This window comes from Narcine bancroftii, unplaced genomic scaffold (assembly GCF_036971445.1).
Source record: "Narcine bancroftii isolate sNarBan1 unplaced genomic scaffold, sNarBan1.hap1 Scaffold_109, whole genome shotgun sequence".
Classification (NCBI taxonomy): domain Eukaryota; kingdom Metazoa; phylum Chordata; class Chondrichthyes; order Torpediniformes; family Narcinidae; genus Narcine; species Narcine bancroftii.
In genome coordinates, this window is record NW_027211835.1 from 260,718 (window position 1) to 279,801 (window position 19,084).

The 19,084-nt window shown below is 42.1% G+C and overlaps 1 long non-coding RNA gene across 1 annotated transcript; it reads right to left on the bottom strand.

Annotated features, from left to right (window-relative positions):
• Nucleotides 1-319: 319 nt before the first annotated feature.
• LOC138750239 (uncharacterized) lies at nt 320-18,783 on the bottom strand. Its single transcript, XR_011349184.1, has 5 exons — nt 18,440-18,783; nt 16,961-17,049; nt 8,786-8,926; nt 1,711-1,775; nt 320-864 (listed from the first exon to the last, which is right to left on the bottom strand). It is a non-coding gene; the product is annotated as an uncharacterized lncRNA (long non-coding RNA).
• Nucleotides 18,784-19,084: the final 301 nt, after the last annotated feature.

The following is a 19,084-nucleotide window of genomic DNA, read 5'->3' on the forward strand; positions in this document are numbered from 1 at the left end:
GAACGTCTAAAGCACTTCCTGAAACGGAGGCTCTGAAACCACAGGGAGGTTCTGGCCGGAATGAGGCCCGACTTCTGCTAGAAGGAGGAGAAAAGAAGCAGGGATAATGTGGGGAAAGGGGTGGGGAGGGGAAGGGGTAGGGATGGCTTCCTCCGTTTACCTCTCCTTACCTCCACCCCGTTCCCTGTCTTGCGTAAACTTGTACTTCTCACTTTGTTCGTTTGAGATTGGTCACAGTGTTTGAGCTACCGAAATAAAATAGACACCCACACCGAGAGCAGTTCAGTTTAAACAAATGTTTATTACAAATTCAAAAGCGGATTTCAAACTACAATATGCAAGCCCTTCCCAATTATACTTATCAACGCCTGGACTGGTCCCAACTGCCGAAGCGAGGCAACGACTGCACACTTGTCGTAGGTTGTCGGTCGCCGGTAGCAGCTTCTCCACCTCCCTCGACTGGGACGTTAGCTGGACTCCAGAAATTCTTCTTCTTGCTGACGGATGTTGCCACTTCTCAGAGAGTCTCAAACTTCAGCAGCGGGACCATAGCTTATATTACCCGAAAACTGCTTACCCAAGCATCTATTCCCAGCACAGTAAGAAAGATAAGCGAGTAAGCTAGCATGTTAGGCTTCGATTGAATAACATAATTCTCAGCTTATCACTTTGAATACAATGGTTATTTTGCATCAAGGCAAGGCCTCTGACAGTCTGTGACCAAAACAAGCAGGAAGATTAAATGTTCTTGGTACACAGATGTCCTTTTGTCAGATAACTGCATCTCTGGCCCCTTGGTGGAATTTAGCTTATGTCTGCTGATTGTAAAAAACAAGCAGGTTCTCAGCCTTGCAGAAGCAAAGTCTGCAAAAGTATAAAACATGGTTTAAATCTTCCATTACATTCCCCTCCCCCTTTCCTTCCCCGCTCGCCTCCCGGTTCCCCTCCCCCTTCCCATTCCCCTACTCCTAACCTTAACCCCTAACAAACCTTAACCTTAACACTACCGATACCCCCTATCACTACTCTTCGTCCCCTAACTCTACCCCTACTCCGTCCCCTAACTCGATCTCTACCCCTATGCCGTCCCCTCACCCCAACCCTAATCCAACCCACCTTCTCCTAACCCTCACCCTACCACTACCTCCTACTCCCTTCCCCTTAACCCAACACAAACCCACATCCCCGAACTCTAAATCTCACCCTTAACCTACACCTAATCCGAGCCCATGTCTCCTAACCCTAACCATAATGCTACCTCTATCCCAGCCCTCTCTAACTCTAACTCTACCCACCTTCCCCAACCCAAACGTAAACCCTACCCCTATCCCCTACACCTATCCCCTTCCCCTAACCATACCCCTCACCCATACCCACACCCCCAACACTACCCCTTACTCTTACCCTTACCCCCTTCCATTACCCCCTTTCTCCTACCCCCTTCCCCTACCCCTCCTTCCCCTAGATTAAGGTTGGAAGGAGAAAGGGGAGGGGGAAGGGGGAGGGGGAAGGGGAGGTGAAGGGAGGAGGGCTGGGGTTAGGGCAGAGGTGTGAGGGAAGGGCAAGGTGAGCGGGAGGGGGTTGGGATCGAGGAGGGGTAGGGGAGAAGGGGGGGTGGGTGAAGGGACATGGAAGATGCAGGGAATGGGGTTGGCAGGGCCAGAGGGAGAAGAAGGGGGAGGAATTCAGGACATCATGATGTTATCTGACCTCTGATCAGCTGGGATACGAGGTTCTTCTGGACTTGTGTCTTGTCTCTGAGATCGCTCCTTCTCCTGGGAAGAGAAATATGGGTGATAGAGATGCTGTCTGCAAAGCCTGATCACGATGACTTTGGAGGGTCCCAACTCTTCCCCTATCACCCCCCTCCCTACCCCTGCACACTAGGGCCTTCCCCCTTCCTCTGCTTTACCTGAGGAAGTGTGTTTTGGAGAAAACCACGATCTATCTCTGCAGAGCTCAAAGCACCGTGTCTCCATCAGGCAACACCCTGGTTCACCACGACATGGCAGCAAATGCTGGACAAATCATAGATGGATTGGTTGAATCCCTTCAGCTGACCCATATGAACCTACCCCACAACGATATTACCCTTTCCTCCCTCACACCAGTACCTTCTGTTTTTCATTTATTCCTGACCCCATATTAAAATCATTTTCATGCCTTTTATGGACCAGCCTCCACTACTACCCCTGGCAATGCATTCCAGGCACCCACTATTTTCTGTGTGAATAAAATATACCCCTCACATCTTGACTAAAGTTCCCTCCTTATTTAGACGTCCTCTGGTATTCTCGCTCCAGGAATGCAAACAATATTCCAAGTGTGGTCTGACTTGAATTTTATACGTCTGCAACGTTACCTCTCAGTTCTTGAACTCAATCCCCTGACTCCTGAAGGCCAGCACACAATACACCATCTTAAACTCCCACTCAATTTTCATAGCAACATTGAGCGATTAATGGAGCAGGATCTAAATATTTCTCTGTCCTGCACACTGTTCATAATCCTGTCACTAACCAAGTGCTCTGCCCTCACGTTCTTGTAATCCGCATTCAATAAAGAAATTGGTCTATATGAAGCTACTTTTATGGGTATCCAACCTTCTTTGGAATAACTTTTATTCGTGCCCTTGAAAATGACTCTGGAAATAAACCTGGACCAGTTGCTTATTTAAGTACATCTGTATTTACAGGATTGAACTCCATCTGCCAATTATCTGAAAACTGGATGACCTATGACAACCTTCTACACTGTCTACAACATCTCTACCTCTGTGTCATCCCCTGACGTACCCACCCTTTCACTCCCATCATCATTCATAAAAATCACAAAGAGCAGGGGTCCCAGAGCAGATCCCTTTGGAGAGCCACTAGTCATTGTTCCATCTACTACTACCCTCTGTTTACTGCAGATAAGCCAATTCTGAATCCACACAGCCAAGGCTCCATGGATCCCATGCCTCCTGACATTCTAAATGAGGCCACTGTGAGGACCTTGTCAAGCACCTTACTAAAATCCACATGCAGCGCATACACACCTTTACCTTCATCTATTTCCTTTGACATCTCCTCGAAATACTCAATTTGACTCGTGATGCAGGACCTGCTCCTCAGAAAACTATCCATGAGTTTCCCCAGCATGTTTGTGCATTGCCCTCGGACCCAGCATCTGCAGACTTCCTGGCCAGTCCCTCCCTTACCCCTTCCCAGAGCTTCCGCATCCATTACAACATCAAACATTGCTGCCCAGTACAGGCCCTTTGGCCCATAAAGGCTGGACTGACCTTTGTAAACGTTCTCCACAACCAACTAACCCTTACCCGTACCACACCCATAACTATGGGTGGATAAAATATCCAATTAACTTCTTTCTGAAATAATGCATCATGAATTTTATGTTGATTCCAATTTTGAATAACTTTTCATAATTCTAGTTGAGCTCCTGTAAAGTTAGATCCATTATCAGAACATAATTCTTTGACTTGACCAGGTCTAAGAATAAAACGCTAAAGAACATTAATAAAAGAGTCTCTGTCAAGCAATGACGCTACTTCAAAATGAATTGCTCTCATAGTCAAACACGTGAAAATAACTCCATATCGTTTTTCAACACTTCGTCCTCACTTTACTTGCAAAGGACCAAAATAATCAACTTCCACGGATGTAAATGGGAATTCATCAGGTGAAACTCTGTCCTGTGGTAAATCTGCCATTTGTTGTTGTCTAGGTTTTCATTATCTCTGTCAGTCACAAAGAGATGAAACTTCATGATTTCATTATTAATATATTTAAGCACTGATGGGTAGACGTGTGGTTCCACCCTTCCCCAGTTAGACTATTAAATGCTTGTAAAAGTGGTTAAAAATACTGTTTATAGACTTTGGAATAGTGGAGGATCGAAATGGCTGCAAATGTGAAAAAATCGAAAACTCAGTTACAGAAGAAATTACCTTACAAAGTGTTCAAGAATCGAGGCCTAGTTCAAGTTGAAGCAACGGAGTTGTCAACTGGAGTCCCCAAGTCTCAGAGGACTCCTGCCCGGCTAAGTATCTCGTCGGTACCACTTGCGCTATCGCAGGATGGCGCCAGCTCAGTGATGTGTTCAGCGGTTTCGACTCATGCACTCGTGAGGGCGGGCCAGCAGAACACAGGCGTGAGGGCGGGCCAGCTGAGCGAGGACAGGCCCGTGAGCCTGCAGCATTGCCTGGTGGTCAGGAGAGGTACAGTGTAGCATCAGAAGACGCACCTGCGCAGTCGGTGGCCCTACCAGGCATGCACAGTGCGTCGAGGGTCCACAAACCTTTGGAGAAGGTGTGGGCTGTGGGGGAGCCTGAGCGACGGTGAACTGACGAGGTCGACACACTGTTGTCGGGTGTCCAGACCTGCAGCAGCACCGGAAGAGGACCTATTGCTATGGAGGAAGAGGATGCTCAACTTCATTAGAACTTGAAGAACTGGGGACTGAGGCAAAAGAAGGTCGGCCTCAAATGGAGGTTATGGATCCTGGACTGGATTCTGTGTTTCCAATTCTGGAAGGGATTGCTCAGCTCATGGAAGTTATGTCAAATATGTCAATGCAGATGACTCATCAGATGACTCAAGGATTTTTGGAAATGAAAACTCAAATGAACACTGTGTGTGAAGAAATAACTTTCATGAAGCAAGATATTAATGTAGTTAAGAGTGATGTTACGAGATGGACACGATCAGTGGATACTGTGCAAGATCATTTTAAAAAGATTGTGGAGGCTTTTTTGAATGCAAGAGTCAAGTGGAGCGTAATAGAGATAAAATGGAAATAGTGGAAGATCCTTTTGTAGATTGGGGGATTCAGAAGAAGGAATTATTGAAGTTTGACATTAGAAAACCAAAGTCGTAGAAATAATGTTAAGATAGTAGGTCTTCCGGAAGATATGGAAGGTTCGGATCCGGAGAAGATTTTGAAGAAATGGAACCCAGAAGTGTAGGGCAGGTAATTCATTCCGGATGGACTGGAATTAGATCGAGCAAACAGAGCGTTAAGGAAGAAACCGTTTCCAGGCCAATTACCACGAGCAGTTTTGATTCGCTGTTTTAAATATCAAGACAGAGAGGTGATCCTTCGATTGGTGGTGCAGAAAACACGGCAAAATCAGGATCCACTGATGGTTCAAAATAATAGGGTTTGTTTAATGCAGATCTGAGTCAAGAAATTATCAGAAGAGACCGAGAATTTAATTCAGCCTAAGAAGTATTGTGGCGAAAGGGATATAAATTTGCTTTTAGTTATGCGGCAGTATTGAAAGATTTTTATGGGAATTTTCAATCTCAGTTTTTTGAAAATGACCACGATGCTTTAATATTTGCAAATTCATTGCCAGATGTACGAGGAAATGGGCGATCTTCACCATTGTCACCGAAAGGAAGGGTCAATGGGAATGGAAATGGGAAGATTGGAAAATATGGAAAGAATGGGAAAAAAGTTGAATTGACGCAAAGTCTTCTCGATATTGATGATCCGGAACAATCATTGGGATTGGAATCACTGGGTTGAATGTTTTTGTTTCAGGACTTTGTAAAAGTCTGACTGGGGATGGGTGACACTGAGTCCTTTAGTCACCTGCCACTTGTGGACTTTACCACACCCAGATTTTTAGGGGACTGCTACTTTTGAGCAACTTGTTTTGGGATTGATTTTTCTCTATTTTTGGAATTTTTTAAATAGGTGGGATTCAATACAGTGAGACTTAGAAGGGGAGTATTATTTTATAGTGGGATTCACATTTGTGAGAAGGTTTAACAGTGATATACTATGAACTGTGTCAGATACTGTGACACCAGGTTGACAGTGGGGAGAAGGTTTAACAGTAATGTACGATAAACTGTGAGATACAGTGACACCCATTCACAGATGTGTAAAGGTTTAATGATGATGTATGGTAGACTGATAAGAGATACTGAGACAATGGGTTCACAACATTAACAAGGTTTAACAGTAATGTACGATAAACTGTGTGAGATACTGTGACACCAGGTTCACAATTTGAATAAGATTTAACGGTGAAGTAAAATAAACTGTGACAGATACTATGACACCATGTTCACAATGGGAATAAGGTTTAACACTGATGTAAAATAAAATGTGGCAGGCAAAGTGACACCAGATTCACAGTGGAGAGAGGTTTAATGCTGATGTGTGGACGAATGAGATCGTTACTGTGACATTGGCTTCACAGCAGTGAGAAGGTTTAACAGTAATGTACAATAAACTGTGTCAGATACTGTGACACCAGGTTCACAGTGGGGAGAAAGTTTAACGAGATGTACGATAAACTGTGTCAGATACTGTGACACCCATTCACAGATGTGTAAAGGTTTAACGATGATGTATGGTCGACTGATAAGAGATACTGAGACAATGGGTTCACAACATTAACAAGGTTTAACAGTAATGTACGATAAACTGTGTGAGATACTGTGACACCAGGTTCACAATTTGAATAAGATTTAACGGTGAAGTAAAATAAACTGTGACAGATACTATGACACCATGTTCACAATGGGAATAAGGTTTAACGCTGATGTAAAATAAAATGTGGCAGGCAAAGTGACACCAGATTCACAGTGGAGAGAGGTTTAATGCTGATGTGTGGACGAATGAGATCGTTACTGTGACATTGGCTTCACAGCAGTAAGAAGGTTTAACAGTAATGTACAATAAACTGTGTCAGATACTGTGACACCAGGTTCACAGTGGGGAGAAAGTTTAACGAGATGTACGATAAACTGTGTCAGATACTGTGACACCCATTCACAGATGTGTAAAGGTTTAACGATGATGTATGGTCGACTGATAAGAGATACTGAGACAATGGGTTCACAACATTAACAAGGTTTAACAGTAATGTACGATAAACTGTGTGAGATACTGTGACACCAGGTTCACAATTTGAATAAGATTTAACGGTGAAGTAAAATAAACTGTGACAGATACTATGACACCATGTTCACAATGGGAATAAGGTTTAACGCTGATGTAAAATAAAATGTGGCAGGCAAAGTGACACCAGATTCACAGTGGAGAGAGGTTTAATGCTGATGTGTGGACGAATGAGATCGTTACTGTGACATTGGCTTCACAGCAGTAAGAAGGTTTAACAGTAATGTACAATAAACTGTGTCAGATACTGTGACACCAGGTTCACAGTGGGGAGAAAGTTTAACGAGATGTACGATAAACTGTGTCAGATACTGTGACACCCATTCACAGATGTGTAAAGGTTTAACGATGATGTATGGTCGACTGATAAGAGATACTGAGACAATGGGTTCACAACATTAACAAGGTTTAACAGTAATGTACGATAAACTGTGTGAGATACTGTGACACCAGGTTCACAATTTGAATAAGATTTAATGGTGAAGTAAAATAAACTGTGACAGATACTATGACACCATGTTCACAATGGGAATAAGGTTTAACGCTGATGTAAAATAAAATGTGGCAGGCAAAGTGACACCAGATTCACAGTGGAGAGAGGTTTAATGCTGATGTGTGGACGAATGAGATCGTTACTGTGACATTGGCTTCACAGCAGTGAGAAGGTTTAACAATAATGTACAATAAACTGTGTCAGATACTGTGACACCAGGTTCATGGTGGGGAGAAAGTTTAACGAGATGTACGATAAACTGTGTCAGATACTGTGACACCAGGTTTACAGTGGGGAGAATGTTTAACAGTAATGTACGATAAAATGTGTGAGATACTGTGACACCAGGTTCACAGTGGGGAGAATGTTTAACAGTCATGTACGATAAACTGTGTCAGATACAGTGACACCAGGTTCACAGTGGGGAGAAGGTTTAACAGTAATGTACGATAAACTGTGTCAAATACAGTGACACCAGGTTCACAGAGGGGAGAAGGTTTAACAGTCAAGTACGATAAACTGTCAGATACAGTGACACCAGGTGCACAGTGGGGAGAATGTTTAACAGTAATGTACGATAAACTGTGTCAGATACTGTGACACCTGGTTCACATGGGGAGAATGTTTAACAGTAATGTACGATAAACTGTGTCACATACAGTGACACCAGGTTCACAGTGGGGAGAAGGTTTAACAGTCATGTACGATATGTTGAGGTAGATAACGTGACACCAGGTTCACAGTGGGGAGAAGGTTTAACAGTAATGTACGATAAACTGTGTCAGATACAGTGACACCAGGTTCACATGGGGAGAAGGTTTAACGGTGATATACGGTAGACTGAGGCAGATACTGTGACACCAGGTTAACGTTGTGGAGAAGGTTTAACGGTGATATAATGTAAATTGAGATATATACCATGACACCATGTTCACAGTGGGGAGAAGGTTTAACGTTGATGGACGGTAGACTGAGGCAGATTCTATTACACCAGGTTCACAGGGGTAGAAAGTTTAACGTTGATCTACGATAGACTGTGGCAGAAACTTTGAGACAGGATTCACATTCTTGAGAAGTTTAACATTGATGTACGATTAACAGTGTCAGATACTTTGACATCAGGTTCATATTGGGGAGAAGGTTTAACGGTGATGTATGGTAGAGGGAGGCAGATACTGTGACACCAAGCTCATTGTATTGTTCATTTATCTTAATTACAACATCTAATTTATATCTCCATTTTTTTGTGACAACTTCCAAACATTCCATAAACTTCTATTCTAATCAGATTTTGTTCATTTAAATAGGTCACCACTAAAAGCCCAAATCGTTAAGTCTCTTAAGTACACAGCACAAAATTAAATTCTTTACCTGGGTTTGGTTCAACGGCACTTCAGTCTCCTTCATTAATTTTTCAGACCCTCATTTTGTGCTTTATGCTTTGCCCAGCCGATTCACCAAATGGGCATCCAACTCTATCTTCTCAGCTTGACCCAACGTCTCCTCTGTAAACTTAAGCAAACCAAGAAGACTAAAGTTAAAATTTTCACATTGGCATTTTTAAACACAAAAATGATGCTATGATTTGCAATTTCACATCAAAATCCCACTTGCTAAACTTGCAAGCAACTGAATCGCATCCTACAGCTGGAAAATTGCAAGAGAACTGCTTGGTTAAAGCAAAGATTCCACCCAGTCACCCCATTAAACGCCTCCAAGTTAACAACAGATAGCAACCTGAAAGTTAAATTCAAAGATCTGTATCAGGAATATTAACGGGCTGTTAAAAAAAAATTATTTCTGTTATTGAAAGAAAACTCCTCAGAGAACAACAGGCTCTTGTTGAACAATTCCTATTGTATTCCTCAAAATGGTTTGAATCTTGATTTCAAGCAGAGTCATTTGGCGAAATTGTTGGTCCAGAACAAACCCTGCCCACACACTCCCTTAAATACCTGCAAAGTCGTGGCTCAGCTCTGCTCCATGCTAAATGTATCAAGCTTTTGTGAAGAGATAACGGACTTTAGATGCTGGTTCGTTGAGTCACAAAAACATTAATGATTCTCTGAACAACACACCTCTATCTGAAAATCAACAAGAACCTTCCCGAGTGGTAAATATCAACAAGACATAATATCATTTCACTGTTGTGTTTGTGTCGTTGGAGAATTCCCTTTCCATTCAATCAGAATTGGAGTTTTGGGTGCCGTATTTGAGAAAAGATGTGCTGGTGTTGGAGAAGGTCAGAGATGATTTACTGGAATTATATCAGGAATGAAAGGGTTAGTGTATGAGGAACAATTGTCGACTCTTCGACTGTACTAGTTGGAGTACAGAAGGATAAGGGGGACCTCAGAGGCATTTCAAATGCTGGAAGGCTTGCACAGAGTACATATGGCAAATATGTTTCCCATGGAAGGGGATTCTAGGACAGGAGAGCATAATTACAGGATATAAGGGTGTCAATTTAAAACAAATGTGGAAAAATTGATTTTGTCAGTGGGTCGTGAAACCGATGTGAGATCATTAAGGCAGAGATTGACAGTTATTTGATTAGTCAAGGAATCAAGGGTTATGGGGATAAAGCTCGGGAGTGTGGGTGAGTGGAAGAATGGTGGAACAGACTCGACGGGCCTACTTCTGCTCCTATATCTTGTGATCTATATCCTGCTGGAGACCTAGACAACCCTCCTCTTGTATTGCATTCTTAGAAAAAAATTCTGCATTGTGGTTTTATGTCATGTGAACCCATTTCCGATTGAATCCCATGTTACAAATAACCCAATGGAAATTCTGCATTGAGAGGACTGCAGCTTCCTTATTTTAAAAATAGTTATGGAGCAGTTCAAATGAGATTTCTTGCTTTTTTTTTTGAAAGGGTTAAAATAGAATCAAATAAAATCGGAGAGGGAAAAGCAGAAGAATTTATATACAAGTGGGAATCAAAATTAATAGTTGGTGATAAAGATACACAATTGTTGAAACATTTGATTAATATATGGAATAAAATAAATGATGAAATTGGTGTAAGTGGATGTACATCACCCAGAATGGCTTTGATTCAAAATCCTCGTATCTTTTTCAAAGGATCATCAATTTCTGGATAGCGAGTTTTGTAAGGGGATTATAAATGTTGAAGATTGTCATGAAAGGTGTCAATTAATGCCATTTGAGCAACTGAGAAATAAATATCATATAACTCATTGCATTCTTTTTTGCTATTTCCAACTAAGAGCATATTTGAAGGGTAAGTTCGGACCAACCATATTGTACTGAAATAGAACTCCTTGTAAGAGGAATTGTTAAAAAAAATTATTTGATGATGTCCTCTTTATTACAAGTAGGAACTTTCAAATGAGGAGTTCATAAGTTGAGACAAAGGTGGGAAATGGATCTGAATAATTTAATTGATAGGCAAATATGGGGAGATCCATATAAGGATCTCAATGAAAGACATAAATTAGTTCAGTGTAATTGTTTTTACATCAGTCATGTAGCAGATGTCAACAAGGATTTTATCTGAAAGCTACACCTGGAGTCAAGTGACTCAGGCAGTTGGATTTGAAAAGCTCTACAGGAAGCTGATTTGGCAATAGAGATCACGTGATCCAGGGGAGTTGTATTAATTCACTTCAACCCAGCAGTCTGGAAGTATTGACTAGAGATCCACACTGCAGCAGTGAGGAAGGAATTCACAACTAGTTTTCCTTCTGCAGTTACTTCTTACACCAGAGAAATTGAATAGAATAAAATCAGAATTATCAGATCAATGTTTTAGGTGTGGTGAAGATGTCGCAACTTTCTTGCATTCAACTTATCTTTGTCCTAATGCAAGATCTTTTTGGGGAGAATTACAATATTAATGGAACAAGTTATCGGAGATTTTTTCCGCAGAATCTGATCTTATTTTATTAGGAAATATTGAAGGAACAAGGCCCAAATTAAATATATAAATATATCAATTGAAATTTGTTAAATTAACGTTAGTGGTGATGAGGAAATATATTGCACTTATTTGGAAATCAGATATATATATATATTTTTACAGATGCCAAGATGACATGCAAAAATTCAAAGTTGTATTCCTATGGAAAAAATTACATATTGATTGAGAAATATATACTCTATGCTTTTGCAAATTTGGCACCTGAATATTCAAATATCAGATTTCAATTTGTAATAATGCCCTTTCCATCCCTCTGGACATGTGCGATTCTCCTGTTAGTTACAATTTTGTTAGATTTCTTCGCCACTGTGAAATCTGGGGAAGTGGACGACTAGTACAGGGCACCAGAAAACAGGAAGACCACACCCCACCAACATCTCAGAAGCAGAGGATTCAATCCATGGGTCAGTGACCAAGGAAGCAGACCAGTGAGGGGTTCTGCAGCTGAAAGACCCACATAGGTGGCAGGCTGTTGGTGTCTTGAGGAGAGGAACCCACGCAGGCTGCGGGCTTCTGAACAAAGAAGTCAAGGAACTCACACCAGGCTGTGGAATGCTAGAGACTGGGTCAAAACTGGCTAAAAGTGTTTCAGGTATCAGACTTGGGAATTGAATAAGTGCTAAATTGTTCCTAATTATGTCAGAGGTTCCAAACTGGAGCTCACATTGCCAATGACTTGGATGGTCTGTGAGCATTGAAAGAGAATCCAGAGACCATCAGTGACTTGGCCCAGCATTTAGGGTGGTGGGGGTTGGGGAGCACTCAGTCTTTCTCTGACTGCAAGAGGCATTTCAGGCAATTTCTGCCAGAGGTGAGTCTGTCTGTCTTACAGCTGGAAAAAAGCAATTTTGTGTGATATGACACTTTTTAATTACATGACAGTAAATTGTCTCCTGAAATAGAGAGAGAGGTTCAAGTTTCAAACTATTACAAACTCCACTCACCAGATTATACCTCTTCCCACTTTTTTTTTGCAAGGACACCATTGATTTTATCACAGCTCTTCTGCTGCATCTGTCCTGTGACAGATTATATATTTTACATTGTATATAGATATGTTTTTGAAAGAGTTGGATTGGACGAGTCGTTTAGGTCACAAACATATACATCCACTTCACAAAACAGCTCTTATTTAAAATGCAAGAGCTTTGCTGAGACTGAGCCAAGAGCCTTTGCAAAGACAAAACAAGGAGACTTTTGCGAAAGAATTTCAAAAGGAGGTGTAAATGGAATATTGTTTTTAAAGCAACAGATGAATGGACTCAGAAGTTTGGGTCTGGTGCAATCATCTGGCTGGTACCAGTTTGCTGTTCTAAGAAGGTCATGTGGTTTTGCAAGCAGAGAGGAGAGACCAAATAGGCTTTTTCTAAAATTGAGAGAGAGAGAGAGAGAGAGAGAGAGAAATGGCAAGCTGGCATCTTGTTTTGAAGACGGTTTGTGAGTTCTCAGTTCAACCTGTTGAAAAACTTTGTTGTCCATACAAGAGGAAATGGCTGGCTAGAAATGATGTTTCACCTGAAATAAGGGAAACAAAAGGAAATCAATGGTGACCTGCAGAAGAGGTTATCATTTGGAAAACCCTGATGGGTCAAGTTTCTTTGGCAAGACACCAAAGTGGCTGATCAGAGGGAATCAGTCTTTGTGTGTCCAATGTGCATGAAATCCCTCTCTGAAACCAACAAGAGCCTTCCTGGAGGGTAAACATTTACTTCTAACCACCAGAGCTTGGTGAAAATTCATAAATGTTGAATTCTGTGCACAGTATAAGAATTGATAGATACCGGTGAACTTGGAGTCATGTCAAAGAACTTTATGCACATTAAATACACCTGCACTTAAAATTAGAAGGGGGTAATGGAAGGCTGTTAAATTAATAGAGATAAGTTAAAGTTTGATCCTGTTTGTTTTTCTGTTTAAAGAAAATTAAAACCAATGTTTGTTTAAGAACGAATGGTGTTATTGTTCAAAATCTGCCTGTGATTCTAAGTATTCTTGGACTGAATAGACATCTGGGCCAAATGGCTATTTAAAGACAATCTGTACATGATTGTACATCCTAGAGTACAATGACTACTTCTATCCACTAAAGATTGTTAAAGAGCAAGAATGGACAATACAATCACATAAAATTCCCATCCATACAGCACACGTATTAATACAAAAAACAATCACACCTCCTTATCGGTCAGGAAGTGCCTACACTTCCCAAGGAGGCTGAGGAGGTCAAGGCCAACGGCTCTCATCCTGAGATTTTACAGGAGCGCTGTTGAGTCTCCTGTCTGGCTGCACCATTTGATGATCTAGTTGCTGTAAAGCATCAGACAGGAATGATGCCGAGTTGTGAGGATCACTGGGCTCTCCCTTTTTCTGTAGATGACATTTACTAGGAGTGTTGTTCAAATTGGGCTCAAGGAATAGTGCAAAGACCATTTTGATCTAGTGAACAGCATCTTTAACCACGTCCATCATCAAAATCAGGACTTACAGGCTGGGGAATAGCTTCTTCCCACAGGCTGTTAGATGGATGAAAAGTATCCTGTAAGTGTGATAATCCTCCTAAATATTTATTTATGTAGCGGCTACTTCGATAGAGCTACTAAAGCAACACACACACACACACACACACACACACAAACACACACACACACACACACACACACACACACACACACACACACACACACACACACACACACACACACACACACACACACACACACACACCAGGTTAGTCAGGCTTCTTCTATTTACAGCATGTCCCGGGCTCCATGGGTCAAGGTGGGACATCATTATGAGTTTGCTGCCGATCCACGGGACCAGAGCTTTAAATTAAGCCCTGTGAGTGTCCCGCACCTTCCGGCAGGGGAAATCACAGATCAACGTGCTGTTCCTCGGGACGCAGCACCACGTGCATGCGGTCAATTAAATGGATGAGTACCCAGCTGTCTGCCTTATGATTTCATGTGCCCGCCAAAGAACCTTGCCCAGTCGGCCCGCTTCACAGCTGCTACAACCCCCAGAATCGTCACCAGAAAGAAAAACACCAGCTGCATGCACCTTAGGTGGACACCCTCATCGTCTGGGATGGGGGCACTGAATGGGTGAAGCGGGATCCACATGTGCAGTCTGTCCAAACTAAACAGTTGAGAATGTCCCCCAATGTCCAAAGTATACTAAAATCCATCCTTCTTCACCACGCGGAAAAGGCTCTCATACGGTCGTTGTAACAGCACTCCTGTGTACTGTCTGCGCACAAAAACAAAATCAGCGTCCAGGAGTTGTGGGGCACATTCTGTTAAAGGGATCCAAGCCAGTGGGTAGGAAAAGCTTTGCTGATAGCGATACCATGTCGAAGCTGCTGAAGGATATTCAGATCAGAGTTGGTTGTGAAATGAATGTCCCATGAAACTGTAAGGACCGTACAATAAACCATCTCTGCGGACAATGCAAACATATCTTACTTTGGAGCTGTGAGCACTCCCAAAAGAACGCATGGCAACTCATCAACCTAATTGGGACCAGTGAGTCGGGCCTAAAAAGTGGACTTCAGTTGCCAGTGGGAACGTGGGTGAATTGTGTTCCGCGGACTGAATTAATGTGGGAAAACCAAATCTAGCCATCCAGTTGACGATGAATGCTCTGGCCCTTGTCTCAGTGTCACTGGATGGCAACGGGACGGCCTCTGGCCAGCGCGTGAAATGTTCTACAACTGTTAGAATGTATCTCATGTTTTGAGATTCTGGCAATGGTCCAAGCAGGTCCACATGCACGTGTTCCAACTGCCTGCATACCGGCAGGAAATGTTGAAGAGGTGGCTTAGAGTGGCACTGAATCTTGGCAGTCTGGCAGGAGGTACATGTGCAAACCCATTGTATGACACCTTTTCTCAGTCCATGCTATACATATATATTTGACATGAGCTTGACATATGTTCTGATGTATGGATGAGATAAGCTGTGTCTCTGGTCAATAAGGTGTTTCTTCCAAGATGCAGGAAACATTGGTCTAATGTAGCCCAAAGACATGTCACAAAGTAAGGTTGGCCACCCAGTTGTGCTGCCCTCTGCTGTATGTCCAGGTTAGTAATGGCCATACTGTATGCCTGAACATCGGGGTCCATTGCCTGGATACTGGCTAATTCATGAATATCAATGTCACCCTGAATATGATATATAGTCGGTCTGGACAGCATATTCGTGATGAGATTGTTTTTACCAGATGTTATCCAAGTAGATGTAAGGGAACTCTAAATCTCTGTCCAAAGTGTCTATAACCCGCTGGCAGGTTTGAACACCATTCTTCAACTTAAGTCACATCCTAAAACATTCGAAAAGCCCAGAAGGGATAATAATCACCGTTTTAGGAATGTCTTCCTCATGGATGGGATCTGATGGTATCTCATGACAAGATCAACCTTGGAGAAAGCACAGAAATTGTGCAGATGGGAGGCAAAATCTTGCATATGAGGGACGTTAAGACAGTGGGTCTTATCCTGAGATATGGTCTGCTGGCCTTCGTAAATCATAGCATAGACTAGAGTATAGCTGGAAAGTGATGCTGCACTGTTTAAGGAATTGGTGAGGCCAGGTTTGGAGAATTGTTTTCAGTTCTGGTCTCCAAATATAGGAATGAAATAGATAAGGTGGAGATGGTGCAGGAAAGATTTACAAAAATGTTACGTGGCTTACAACATCTAGATTACAGAGAAAGATTAAGGAGACAGCAACTTTATTCATTGGAACGTAGACGGTTGAAGGGGGTTATGATAGAGGTATTCAAAATTATGAAAGGAATAGATAGACTAGACATGAGTAGACTCTTTCCCCTGAGGGCAGGGGAGTTTGGAACAAGAGGGCATGAGTTCAGGGTAAGGGGGCAAAACTTTAGGAGGAATGTTAGAGGATGTTTCTTCACTGAGAGAGTGGTGGCAGAATGGAATGATCTTCCAGAAGAGATAATTGCGGCAGGGTCCTTTCTGTCATTTAAGAGAAGGTTGGATGTGTACATGAATATCAGGGTGTTGGAGGGATGTGGCCAGAGTGTTGGAGGGGAAAACTAGTGGAGTTGTTCATGTGAACTGGCACAGACTCAAAGGGCCGATATGGTCTGTTTCTGTGCCGTAATCTGTCATATGGTTATATGTGCTGGGCTCCACAGGACAAGGTGGGACATCATTAAGAGTTTGCTGCCGACAGGTTTGAATTAAGCTCCGTGAGTATCCCACGCGTTCTGGGAGGAAGAAACGTCCATATCCTCTGCGCATCCAGAGATGCAAGATGTCGCCAAAATCTTTGGCCTGGCGGCGGGCCAGGAGGAGCGCGAGCATGGAATCTGACCCGAGCCTGGCTTGACTAAGGAGATGGGGGGTGGGTGCCCGAATGCGAGCACGGTTTAGCAGGAAGGCGACTGACAGTATGCAGCGGCCCATCTGGAGATGCTCCCCTGCGTGCTACTGAGCCTCTCAGCTTGGATGAATGTTATCACATGCAGGAAATTCTGGATCAGAACCACAGTAGGGCTGCCAGGTATGAGGTGAAGGAGGACAACTCAGAAATTCGAGAAGAAGAGGAAGAATTACTACTTGCTGCAGTTGGACTCACTGAAGGAAGGCCTTAGGCTTTCAGAACATCTCCTTCTCCAATGAAAGCTGTTGTTTAACCACAGACACTTTCCCCAGTCTTCAAGGCCCCTGCAACAAGGATGGAAGTCAAGTTCATGTCTACAGAACTGATCCAACCAAATGAAAAGATGATGTCTTCTATGACCTAAAATTTTGAAACTTTAAATGATCAATTTGCTGGTATAAAGGAAATAATGGCTGGTATGTGTGAAGAAATTACATTTATTAGGGGGCGTGGCAAGATGGCGTAGGGAACAGACGTGCCTTCCAGACCTCTCCTGACTCTGATTTATTGTTTTGTCTTTAGGTGCCCGTTAAAGTTCTTTTAAAAGTTCATAAATAATAAGAGGTGTTGGATTAGTGCCTAATCGTTTATATGCAAAGAAAAAGGTAAAAGAAAACATCAACAGACTGTTAAAAAACTACATTTTCCGAAAATGTCTGAGCCTACTTGTTTACAAGAAGCCAGGACTCAGCGTAGAATGGATCCAGAGGAAGACGTACAGAGTTTGGCATTGAAACTCCATTTTATGCCGGTGAGGCACTCTGAAGGTCGCACTCAACAGCTTTCAGAACAAAGGGCTGGACGGGTGCCAGTATTTCACACAACGGCCACTGTGAGTGCTGTTACTGAGACTTTGACAGTTGAATCAGCTGCGGCGCTACCAGCTGGAGAGTTAAAGAGCTGTCATTCAACTGCTACAGTGGTGGCGCTGCAAAATGCATCTTCAATTACAACGGTTTTTCCAGACATTGATTCAGTGAAGATGATTAAAGAGATTTGGCTTAAAGATAACCCTGATCTTCAGTCTCCTGGCATTGCTGGGGGGACTTTGAGAGGGATTTTTATACAAAGTCAAACTGCTAGAAAAGATACTAAATTAAGGGAAGGGACAGAAGATCCCGTGGTCTCTAAGGAACAGCAAGACCCCATTATGCCTGAATCTACTTCTGTTGAAATGTCTGTTAAGGATCTTGAAGATAAGATATATTCTGTATCGAGTCACTTAGCTAATTTTGTGAACCTGTTTATTTCCAAGATTAATGCAATGGCGGAAGTCATTAATGGACCTTTTAAGCTTGAAACCATTGAAAGATTTGAAATGCGTGATCAAGGTTTAGTCGATGCACAGGATCAACTGCAAGATGAAAATAGAATAATTGAAACATTGCAGATCCAAAATAAAAATTTAGCAAAAAAGTTTGATTATTTGGAGAATCAATCTAGACGGAACAATGTGAAAATTGTTGGTTTGCCAGAAGGCATAGAAGGACCAGATCCAAGAAATTTTTTTACTGAATGGATTCCACGAGTGTTAGGACAGGATAAATTCCCTGAAGGTTTAATACTAGAATGTGCTTATAGAGTTTTAAGAAAAAAATCTTTTTCAGGACAGAATCCAAGATCTGTTTTGATCTGTTGTTTAAACTACTGTGACAGAGAGACAATTTTACGTACGGCTATTAGAAATGCCCAGCAAAGTAGATCTCCTTTGATCGTTCAGAATAATCCTGTTTTCTTCTATCAAGATTTGAGTCAAGAAATTATGTTTCAACGATGCGAATTTAATTCTGTGAAAGAACGGTTGTGGAAAAAAAGACATAAGGCAACATTCAGGTATTCTGCGGTACTGAAGATTTTTTAGGATGGAAATTAGCCAAAGTTCTTTGACAATCCTAAAGAGGTTATGGACTTTGCTCAGTCTCTACCAATCATGCAGTTTCAGGAACGATGTAGTCCTTCAAGGTCTCCAAAGAGAGTAGAGATGTAAGGTGGGATCCAGTTTTTTAAAAGAAATGAAAGCAATGGTGATAGAAGTGGTAACATTGATTTAAAAAAATAAATCTTTTATCTTCTATTTTTGAGAAGAGTTTAAATAGTTTAAATAATGATGATAGTTTAATGAAATGGGAGTTGGTAGAGGGAACTGGGTGGGCACTAGTTTCCAGAAGTCATCAGCTACCTGTGAGTTATCTCACACCCAATATTTTGGGGGAGTTACCTCTTTGGACGGTTTAAACAGGAGGAGGTAGTTGTGACCTCTGACCTGTTTTTTTTTTCTTTTTAATTTTTGGGTTAAGAAGTGAAGGTTTTTTTTATTAT